Below are 12,344 nucleotides of genomic sequence, written 5' to 3'. Positions count from 1 at the left end.
TATGGACAGCACAGTGACCACCCCAGTTAAGACTACAGAGCACACCCTGGAGACCACCCCTCCTCCTTACTCTGCAATCTATTCCCCCAAACACAGCACCTAGCAATGGGTTTCATGTAAGGGGTGGGATATCTCTGTTATAGTCATCACCTGTGGGTTGGCTTCCCGCCCTAGGAAATGAGCACCCTAGGAATAGAGTGGTCACTGGCTAGAAATGGGACTTTCAAAATTGTAGATAATTCCATATGTTTTTATTGAACAGAACTGGATAAATTCTTAGAAGGTCAATTTTCTCCATTTTCTTTAGCACATACTAAGCAAGAAATGCTTGCTTTAGATGCTGAAGATGGCAAGCCACCTGAGCTGTTTGCACTGGGTGTGTGCGAACCAGCTTTCCCCTGAACGTCCCATGGTTGGCCAGCTGCCTGGGCCTCATTCTGCCCTCCCCTGCTTTCTTGATCAATAACACAAGAAGGGCCATGGTTGTCCCCCGTAACAGTAGGAAGGAGCTGAGAGCTTCTTCCAGTCCCAGAGGAGATAAGTATTTGATAACTTTCATATCTGGGCATCATAATTTATTAGCATCCCAAGATGAGTCTCCCTCCTATGATAGAAGGAAGTGTTAGCACACCAGCTGGGGGGTGTCTTGGACCCTCGTGGTCACAATGGTGAGGACTTGTGTGTGTGTGTGTGTGTGTGTGTGCAAGCACGCACATGCGCACGCGCGAGGGTCCACCTGTGTGCACATGCGCTTGAATCCTCGAAAGATTTTTGAGTCTTCACCTATCATTCTCTGTCTTATTCCCTTGAGACAAGGTTTCCCATTGAACTCAAAGCTCCATTTCTGACAGGCTAGCTGGTCAGGGAACCTCAGGAACTCCTGGAATCCTCCTGCCTCTGCCTGCCAACACTGGAATTACAGGCACCAGTCATGGCTAGCTTTTTAAAAATGTGTTTTTGGGGATTCAAACTTAGGTCCCGGTGCATACACAGCAAGTGCTCTTACCCGCTGAGCTGCCTCTCCAGCCCCTCTCCAGTCATTTTTGTAACAGGGAGAAACATAGAAAGGGCCTGTCGCCTCAGCTAACTCTGGAAACCCGGGACTTTGACTGACCCAGTTCTCACTGCTATCCGGAGGTGATGTTTATTAAGTGCCTGGTGCTCCAGAGAGCGCACTGCTGTACAAATGTGTCATGCTGCTGGAAACACAGGCAAGGCGGAAATCAGATTCCATCTCCTGGCAAAACACAAGGCAAGGTGACTGTTGCAGCTTCATCCGCATGAGCCGATGCTCTTCATATCGGCTCCCGATGCCCAGGGAGCCTCACCACAGAGACTGTGTGCTAAACAGGCCGGAGTATGTCCGTGAGTTATAAACTCATGCATTGCAGGTAACATCAAATTCTGACGACAGAAAAAGAGTAGGCGTTCAGATTGCCGTGGATGCAAAGGAGGGAAAACGGAAACAGCGGCACTGAAAGCCATGAGACGCCATGGTGGGAAACTGCCCTTTCCTCTACGCCCAGGTGCAAAGGCTCCAATTACGAATTCAAAAAGCGCATCAGCTTTTACCTCCACCACGGTCAGCCTCTCAATCTCCTCACCCCTGTCTACCATCTCTACTGCAGGCACAGGAATCTCCAAAATGTCTCCCTAATCTTGTCAACCCCACTGTATCTGAGCAGCTCCCTCGGGAAGCCCGTAGTATGGACCCCACACTCCTCGGCGATCTGTCTCCACCCATCTCCTCTCCTGTCTTCCAGACATGCTCTGTACTCTGGCTATGCAATCCTTACAGTCTCTGGAGACTTTCTATACCTTGGTGTAGACACCCCCGCCCTCCGCCTCGCTCTACCTACAATCTTGCGCTAGACTTTCACCCACTCAACTCATTCAGAGTTTTGAGATCTGCCTCCAATAGTGTTCATGGGTATAATTTGGTTCTACATGGAATTAGATTCCCCAGACAAAGACTTCTTTTATTCAGCAAGTATCAGACCGGGAGTGCCATACCACATGGGAGGCTGAGGCAGGATTGTACATACCATAGGGCCTTTGCCATGCCTTCCACTCATGCCCAAGGACTCTCTACATGCTTATGGCATGGAAGCAATGCCATTTCCTTATGATCTTCTGAAATAATTTACTTTGCCACAGTCCTTCAGGATCCGAGACACAAAGAGGGGCTATGTACATGGTTCTACTCTTTAGTCCAAGTGGATGCTCCTCTTTGAGTCCCCTCTGACCAGACAGCAGACATTCAGACCTGCCAGATGAATCTCCCTGACAACAAGAAATAGAGATGAAGCCTGCCTGCTGTGGGAGGCAGATTTCCAAGGACACCGTGAATGGGGGAGACTCTGGAAGCATAAAGAAATGGCTGGTGGGGCTGGACAGATGGCTTAGCAGTTAAGAGCACCTGCTGCTCTTGCTGAAGACCTGGGTTTGGCTCCCAGCACCAACACGTCAGTTCACAACCGTCTGTAACTCCACCTCCAGGGGATCTGAGTCCCTCTTGTGGCCTCCTCGGGCACGGCATGGTGCACTTAGCGGCAAGCAGGCTAAACACAGACATAAAATAAAACATGAAAATAAATAAATATATGCTGTATACACTTGATCATTATTTAACAAATGTATGTCTATTTCTCTTATATTTAGTTCCATGATGAAGTTATTTCTCACAAATCATGCAATAACAGTATTTCCTATATATTTAGAAAAAAAAATAACAAGAGCAAATAGCTGGTATGTTTTTGGCACGGAGTTTGAGTTGTTTCATGCAGCACGCACTGGAAGCGTGTAAGCACTAAAGACAAGGATTTTAATTGCATCCTTCCTCTTGTCACAGGAAAAAATAGGGAAAAGAACTGACAAAACACAGTGCATTTCGATTAGAACAAGCGCTTGGACACAAAGAGGGTTGGCGACTTCTGATGGTGACTGGAATTTGGATGGAAATATCTAAATGGTCCAGATATTTTTACCACAGATGGGAGGCATGTCGGTCAGACAGAACAGGCGTGGACTTCATTTCTCCAGCAAGCCTTGTGTGCCCTCGGGTGGGCGTTCTCTGCTCAGTTTAGGTACCTGGGATCGATCTGCATGATCTGCAATGCAAAGTGAGGAGAGATGGGCCCCGTGGCAAAAGGCACTTGCCAACAAGCCTGATGACCCGAATTCAATACCTAGAACCCGCATGGTGGAAAGAGAGAACCAACTTCCAAAATCTGCCCTCTGACCTTCACACCTGTGCAGTGGTACACACATAAATAAATAAACAACCAACAAATAAAGACATTCATACATATATACATCAATGTAATTTAAACCTTTTAAAAGAAACACAAAGTCTAGTATACTGTGGCTCCTCTTTTATTGATTTATTTAACCTTTTGATAGAAAAATTCTCACTGAGCGCCTGTTGCAAGAGACCCTGCAGAGATGTGACTCTCTGCACACCCTTCTCCAGGAACCTCCCATGCTGAGAGAGCTAGGCCAGATCAGGGAGAGTTCTAATCCACAGTAGGCTGTGTCTGTGTTCTGTATACATTTCCCCGTCACTCGGAGGAAGGGAAGAAAGAAAAGCTAAGGTGAGCGGAAAGCTTCTGGAGACCTTGGGAAAGCAGTGGAATCCTGAAGAACAGTTATAGATAGCCAGGGAGCATCTTACACATCTTGGAACACCCCCTAGCGTACAGCAGGTGGAATGGGATGTAGGCACCATCCCTCCCCTACCACACTCCCACATCCGCATACACCCACACAGTTAATTGAATATGGCTCTGCCTCAGGGATTCCAAGAAACCCCTTAATACATGTAACCACTGCTGAGGAGGTGAGTAGCAACACCCAGCCGCCCATCTCAGCAAGCTTAGTATCTCAGGACATGGTTGATGCTCATGCCAGCAAATTCTTCAGCAGTGCTCAAAGGGAAGACAGACCTGTCTTCAGAAGCAAAGCCAGCCTGTGCACAACGCAGCTCACAAACACTCCTGAAGGAAAACGGTCTTGGTTTGGGGGTTTGAAGTTTATTCTCAATGACTTCCGCATCCTGGCTTCCTTATTTACAGTCTGCAGAATCTAAACAAGATGATACATTGTGGGGGCTGGAGAGATGGCTCAGTGGTTAAGAGCATTGCCTGCTCTTCCAAAGGTCCTGAGTTCAATTCCCAGCAACCACATGGTGGCTCACAACCATCTGTAATGGGGTCTGGTGGCCTGCGGACATACACACAGATAGAATACTGTATACATAATGAATAAATAAATATTTAAAAAAAATACTTCACTGAAATTTCCTGATTCGCCTAAGGCTTCTTTGAGCAAGGCAATCTATTGAAAAAAAAAAAGGTACATTGTTCTTCATCTAACAGGCATAATAATACCTTTCTTCTTGACTACTCATCCTAGGTCTTGTTAAACACTATTTTAAATATGAAATCACAAGGTTTTAAACAGTAATGCCTAGAGTGTGTAGCTCTAGCTGACTGTGGGGGTGCACACCTGCAATCCCAGCACTCAGAAGATGGTAACAGGAGGGTCTCAAGTTTGAGGTCAGCCTGGGGTACATTGTGAAGCCATCTCAAGAAACCGAAGTCTGCAACTCTAGCTCAAGGTAGAGCATTTCCCTAGCAGGTACAAGGACCTGGGTTTAACCTTCAGCATTGGAGGGGGATATATACATATATACATATGTATTCCCATATATTAGGTAATACAAGAAATGAAACATGGTTTTTGTTAAATTAAATTCCAAGCCTGTAGCCTACCAGGATGGAAAGAAATGCAATCCCTTTTTAGCAGATTAATTTTTGTGTATGGATGTGTACATATGTGTGGGTATGCTCACATGAGTGCAGGTGCCCACAGACAGCATAAGAGGGTGTCTGATCAGTAGAGCTGACTGCCCGCCATGGGTGCCAGGGACCACACTCTGGTCCTCTGTAAACAGTAGGTGCTTTTTAGCTACTGAGCCATCTTTCCAGCCCTCAAAATCTTTCTTTTCACAGGGACCGCATTAATAGCCCCTTCTGCAGGGCCAGGGCATCTTAAGTGCACTCTGTTTCTGTTTCGTTCTGCTTATTGCCCGGGATATTTTTTTCCTTGTATCTGGCCTTTTTTTTCTCTTTTTCACAACTGTAAGTCCGAGCTTAGGAAAGCTTACTTTTTTTCCTGTTGTCATTGTTGTGCAGCGGAAGCAGCAGCTCCACTAACAAAACAAAAACTAAACCAAAGTTTTATAGTAGGGCTTGCAAAGCTGACCTCATTTAGATGGAGACGCAGTTGGGCAGCTAGAATACAGCTTCTAGCATGAACGATGCAGGTGGGGTTCTGGTGGTACCAAGAGGAGACGATGGCACTGCTCACAAGATTGTATCTGCTGGTGGCACTGCTGACAAAAAGCCCTTGTAAATTTCTAAATGACAGGAAGCTCTGTTACAGATCTCTAAAGTGGCTCACAGGTCAAAGGGGGACAAGGGTAGTAAAATGCCTCAACAAGAGTTTGCGTAAAATCCTGGGTTTGAGAGTTACTGGGACTGGGTTGGAGGTTGCTTACATCATGCTTACAATAAGACTCAGATTCACCTCTTCACAGGCCACTCACATCTCCAGGGCCTTTTCTGTCCCCTCAGAATATTCAGTTGTCTTCCAATACAGATGCCCAACCCCAAAGCCCACACATGAGCAAGGAAGAGAATTAGGATAGAGATCTTTAGGAACTCTGCAGAGAAAATGCCCTGCAGTCAGAGTTTTCTTAGGGCCGCCAGCACACAAATAATGACACAGAGACTTACTATGGACTCCGAGAGCTCGGCCTTAGCTCCCACTAGTTCTTATAACTTAAACCAACCTGCTTTTATTAACCTGTGTTTTACCATATGGCTTCTTACCTTTCTCTCATTCTGTATGTCCGAATCACTCCACGTCTCATTGGTGTCTCCTCTGCACCTCAATTATCCTTTCCTAATTCCTCTCTGCCTGGAAGTCCCACCTATACCACCGGCCTAGCTATTGGCTGTTCCGCTCCTTACTAAACCAATCCCAGCAATATATCTTCACACAGTGTATCCCACAACAACGCTCCCTTTCATCATGGCTCCACTCTTCCTCGTGCTTAGAGTCTTAGGGGGTCTGAGATGGAACTCTTGGGGTGGGATGTTTTCCAGTCTATTGGATCAGCCTGATATCCAGGCTGCACTTTTCTCCAAAACCTCAACTCCTTTCGCTCCTTCTGTAACTTCTTCTGGCTGAGCACTTTGTTTCGGGTTGGTGTGCATCTCGATATCAAATGTGATCTGCCCGTCTTCTTGAGGTAAAGGGCTGTCACAGTGAGAGCCGCCTCTTGAGCTGCTCGGTCCTGACTCATGCTGTGCATCCTACAGAACCTTCTCCATGTTTCCATTGTGGATGGAGGACTAGGAAGAGATGTGTTCCAGCCCCCATTCTTCCCATTGCCTTTGGCATTGCCCAGCTGCTGCTGCTGCTCGTGGGTAGCTCCACCCAGGAACTGTGGCGGCCAGGGGACACTGGCAAGGGCTGATCTGCTTTCTTGCAGCTGTTGTTATTATTGTTGTTGTGCGGGGGCTGTAGCACCTTGACTAAGAGAGACACGGTGGGGACTCTGGGAAAGGTGCAGCTCCAGCAAGACTGTTTCTGGCTCTCGGGCAGCCCTTATGTGCTCCGAGTTGCTCTTCACAAGGTCATTCGTTAGTTCTGTCACACACCCAGGAAAATGCTACCAACGTTGAAGTTACAGAGGCTGAAGAGATGGCTTAGTGGTTGAGTTATTATTCCAGAGGACCTGGGTTCGATTCCCAGTACCCACATGATGGTTCAACCATCTGCATTTCCAGTTCCAGGAGATCCGATGCCCTCTTCTGACCTCTGTGAACACCAGGCACACATATGATGTTCATACACACATGTAGACAAAACATGAATATACACAGAATGTAAAATAAACAAACCTTTAAAAAATTGTTTAAAATGTGAAGTTACATGATTTTTCATTATCATGGGAATTGATTATTTTTTCCATTTAAAAGGGTAAAAATAATTTTTATTTTACGCACTATACCAAAACAGCTTGCTAGCCCAGTTAGCCAACTCCACTCTGAACCAGGCTGCTTCCCAAGTTCTGAACTCTCTTGAATCCCTACAACACACACCACATAAACTACCCACATGAGCGAGCACGCATGCACACGCACTGACACACAGACACACACACCGCTGCAGGTGGAAGGAATGGAGATCCAGGCAGCAGAATTTCAGATTCTGGCAAGTAAATGACATCACAGCTCTGAAGTTGTCCTAGCCTTCTCCACACATGGGCACCCATGAAATCTCAGTGTCCCACTGTCCCAACATCTCTCCTCCAGCCATAAGTCACTTCCAAGGAACGTCTAGAGCATGTCGGGATTAAGTTAGGCACCAAATAATAAAGTCGGTCCATTCCAGGAGGGCAATTATCTCATGTGCTAATGAAAGAGCAGTCACAATTCATAGCAAAATCTCATCTGGTATATTCATTATAGGCCAAATTAAGATAAGTGAAACTTGCCCGGTCCTCTTATTAAGTCAGACAAATGACTACATATATTTTCCAGAGAGAAGGCTGTTTAGAGGAACGAATCTCTATATTTTACAAATGTCCTTTCCATTTTCTTGCTAGCGGGGATATTCAGAAATTTTGTGTTGCCGGAAGTCACGGGGCTCAAGTTGCTTTAGGTCTCCCCAAATGAGGCGTCGCCTGACATCCACCATGAGGCAAGATCTGAGAAAAGCTTCCACAAATTGGTGAAATTCTTTCTACATGAATATGCAATGCAATCTCCTTATTGAATAAGAACAGATGATTTCCCCCCAAAATGAGTGCAATAAAGAGGCATAGAAAGAATAAATAATTCTAATAGTGTTCTTTAATTCTGCTTGCAATTTTCCAAATTCCAGAGTGATGGCAACACAGTGGGCCTATTCTACAGACTGTTCCAAAGTGTTTGTGCTGGAGAGGGAAACCCATGGGGCCAGTGGTTTTAAGCAGCCCCAAATGCAGTAAACTCACTGCATTTCAGAGCAAAATAAAAAGCCATTATTCCATCATATTCTGTCTACATTACTTCTGCTTGTACTCAACAGGCATTTCTGGAGCTCCCACTACTGAGCCAGGAATTGTGCTGAGTGCAATAAGGCATCAAGGAGAAGCAGGCTCCACCCTTAAGGCGCCCGCAGCTACATTAGGGAGGTGAGTATAAAGATGTTCGTTAAGCTGGAGTCACAGATCGTGCTCCTGGCACTGTTCTCAATAGCCTGCTTGCACCATCCCATTCGTTACCCCACATCCTAGTGATGTACGCGACAGTTTAGTTCGGTTTTACAGTTGAAAAACCGAGGCTCAGAGAGAGTTAACCTCCACTGTCAACTTGAGTGGATTTAGGATTCCCTAGGAGACACACCTCCAAAGAGGATTACCTGAGGGAGCAATTCTCACCCTGAACGTGGGTCCGTGGATTGGAGTCCCAGACTAAATAGCACACGAGAAAGCCAGCTGAGAGAGCCCTTGCTCTATTTCCCAGCCCCTGAGACGGATCAAGCCCCTCCCTCCGCAAGCCTTTCCTGCCATGATGCCAACAGAAAGCCTTCCTCTCTTGAGATGGCTTTTGCTCATTATCATCTCAAGTGTCCCCCAGATCGCCCATCTGCATCACCTTATGCGTGCCGTGCATGTGTGTTGTGTTTTTAGACCCACAGCAGCCAATAAGCTGAGAGACCGAGGAAATGGACCTATGTAAAGTGCACAGGCCTTCATGAGAACAACTTGGAATATTTCATTAGGTTTTATCAGACTGGATTCCATTATCCTCAATCATTCCTTAAACTCAATTTCTTACTTAAAAGTTTTAAATTAAGGAAAAAAAGAAAAACAGGGAAAAGGTCAGGGAGGATTGCTCAATAGGTAAGAAATCGTGTTGTGTGTTCGAGTTTCGTATTTGTTGCCGAGAAATACCAAATGACCAGAACAAGTTGAGGGAGGCAAGGGTTTATTTGGCTTATACTTCCAGGTCACAATCCACCTCTCTGAGAGAAGCTGTGGTAGGAAGGTGAAGGCAGGCCTGCTTGCTGGTCTGCACACCATCACCCCGAACCTGGGGATTCAATCACAGAAAAAAAGTGCATCTGAAACCTCAAAGACTGCTCCTGATGGCTCAGGTGGCCTGGTGCTCAACTAGCTTCCTCATAGCCCTGCCCAGGGAATGGTAACACCCACAGTGGGCTGGGTCCTCTATGCCAATTAGCAATCCCACACAGATAAACTCTCCGGCCAACTTCATCTAGGGAACCCCTCAACTAAAAGCTCTCCTGTTAGGTGATATCTATGCCTAGCTGACAAATAAAGCTACTAAGGATACTGTACAAGCATGAGGACCTGAGTTCAAATCCCTGGCACCCATAAAAGAAATCCAAGAAATATTTAAGAAGAACAGACTATTATTAACCCATCATCTACACGAGAGGCAGGAAGTTCAGGGAGGTTTGCTCACTAGTTCAAATAGTGAGAGGCAACATTGTTCAGTTACGTGGTCTAACTTGATTGCCTGCATCACAGTGCCTTGAATCCAGAGGAAAGCAGGGATGCTATCCAAAGGAGGGGGTGCTAGGGAAGCTGCTGAAGAAGTGAGTTGCTGGGGTTTGAGCCCCATAGCATCCGGGAGCTGAAACATCTGGCCTCCCTGAAGAACACATCTAATAACACATCCTCCGAAACGCTGGGTGAGGAGATTGAAGTACGCCTGAAGTATACACCATGCTATTTCTCGCCAGCCCCACCACATAACACGTAAGAAATAAAGGACCAGAAGTGAGGAAAATCAAATCTCACGTCCCAGGAAAACAAAGTGAAGGGTAGGTGCACCATCTACACACAACTGTTATTCTATTGTACTTTATTATGTATAAATGTATGCGGATGTAAAGTGCAGGTGCCCACGGGGGCCAGAAGAGGGCGCAGAGTCCTGGCGCTGGAGTTACAGGTGATGGTGAGCAGCCAGTGTGGATGCGGGGGACCAGACTTACGTCCTCTGTAGGAGCAGAATGTTCTCTTTGCTTATTAGATATACTCTCTCCTATTTTTGTAATTGTCCCTATTTCCTGGGTATAATACACTCCATTTTATAGCAGAAAAATCGACATTAGCTGTTTCCAAAGCATTCCTGAAAAGTGAGCATTCATGATGGGTCACACACTCTGATGGGGATGCAAGTTCTGTAATTAATACCTAAAGGAGGTCAGAGAGATCGTGGGAAAAACATGCAGAAACACCAGGATAAATAATAAAGGTGATAGAGAGTCCATGGCACTGGGGAAGGGGAAGGTGTCTGCTGTGGCCGGAGACATCAGCAGAGGAGAGTATTAAATGGGATGATGAGGAAGAGCCACTAAATGAGGACTTGAATCAGTATTTATTGAAGAAGACAATAGGGAAGTTCCTGTTCCAAGGACACATTTTATGGCACAGCAGAGAATGGCCTTGACAGAGATTCTTCAGTCTCTGAGGACAAAAGTATGGAGCAAGTTGAGGGACTCTGTGCAGTAAATCACTAGAGCCAGATGGCGTTCGTCCATGGGTTCTGAATGAGACAAAGTGGGTGATCGGGACTTCGGTGACAGGGATCTATAATGGATGCTTTAAAACAGGTAATATCCCTAAAGATGGTGAAGCCGTTAATATGGTATTAGGGGTATGTGGGGGTGGGGGGAGGATATGCCTTGTTTGTTTGGATACTTTGCATAGTAGAAAGGGATATTTCTTTTCTTTCTCTTTTTGTTAAAACAGGACTCAAGAAAAATCCACTGATTAAACAAAAAAATGGGGACAGGGAATTAGGTGATAGGAGAAGAGCACCAAAAGATAAGAGAACATATTCAAGAGACGTTTAAAAATGGACCGTTATTTCCTAGGCAGGCTGAGAAACGCCGGGAGGCGCGATGACTGAGCCGTCACTGATCTAACGTGGACCCTGCAGGCTAATGAGTCTGTGGCTTTCGTGGTCTTGCTGGAATGACAAATGACAAGGCTGTGTCCTCTGGTGCCAGCGGGGCAGGTTTATTTCTCCCTTCAACAAAACCGTGAAGGTGATGACAATTGCTTTGATAAAATCTGAGGGTTGACAAACAGGGATAGACTTTTACCTCATTGTTTTGCTTTTTGGTTGTTTGGTTTTTGTCTTGTTATTTTTTTCCAAGATAATGTCTCACTATGTTATAGTTCTGGCTGTCCCGGGTCGCTCTGTAGACCAGGCTGGCCTCAAACTTACTGAGATCCGCCTGCCTCTGCCTCCCGAGTGCTGAGATTAATAGTGTGTGGCTCTCTACCTGGCTGATCTCTATGTTACAAATGTCAATTTCTGAATCTCAAGAATTATTTACTGCTAGGCAGTGGTGGCGCACGCCTTTAATCTCAGCACTCGGGAGGCAGAGGCAGGCGGATCTCTGAGTTTGAGGCCAGCCTGGTCTACAAGAGCTAGTTCCAGGACAGGCTCTAGAAACTACAGGGAAACCCTGTCTCGAAAAACAAAAAAAAAAAAAAAAAAGAATTATTTACTGACAAAAGCTAATACCAGAACAGCCAGCATTGATGGAGTATCACCCTATACCAGACTCTTGTCCAGTTCTTTCCCTATATCATCCTATTTAACTCACATAACCATCAGTAGATCTGTTTTAGTTATTTTTCTGTTTCTACAATAAATCACCATGGTGAGGCAGCATTAAGAAGAGAGTTTCTTATGGTCTGTAGTTCCAAAGGGGTGAGAGGCCACCATGTTGGGGAAGCATGACAGCAAGCATCAGGCAGCAGCCTGAGCAGGAAGCTGAGCGCTCACAGCCTCGACTGCAAACACAGGCAGAGAGAGTGAGCTCGAAGCGCTGTGAGGCTTTACACTCTCAAACCCACCTCCAGTGACACACTTCCCCCAGCAAGGTCACATCCCTTAAACCTCCCACAAAGAGCCACTGCCTGCGGAGCAAATGTTCAAAGACCAGAGTCTGTGAAGGACATTTCTAGTTCAAACTGCAACAACACCGCAGTCCTGACATTTAAATCCTAATATTTCAACTCCAAAGTTCATCAGTCTGCATTTCCTCTCTATATGCACATTATATTTACAAAAACAATCAGCTTTTGCAAAACAACTCTTGTCCTTATAACAGGTGATGTGGTCCCCTTCTGTCCTGAGAATGATGATGCCCAAACCACAGAATTGATTACAAGGCCCATCAGAGAATAACTACTCAGAGTCTATACACAAAAAAAGAATACTAATTGGGGCCTGTCAGGTGAT

General features: G+C 45.8%; 1 pseudogene; it reads right to left on the bottom strand.

Annotated features, from left to right (window-relative positions):
* Positions 1-284: 284 nt before the first annotated feature.
* On the bottom strand, positions 285-9,704 carry LOC119817254 (annotated as a pseudogene).
* Positions 9,705-12,344: the final 2,640 nt, after the last annotated feature.

Source organism: Arvicola amphibius, chromosome 6 (assembly GCF_903992535.2).
Source record: "Arvicola amphibius chromosome 6, mArvAmp1.2, whole genome shotgun sequence".
NCBI lineage: Eukaryota > Metazoa > Chordata > Mammalia > Rodentia > Cricetidae > Arvicola > Arvicola amphibius.
Note: the sequence above shows the minus strand (reverse complement) of the source record. Positions and strands in the feature narration are given on the sequence as shown.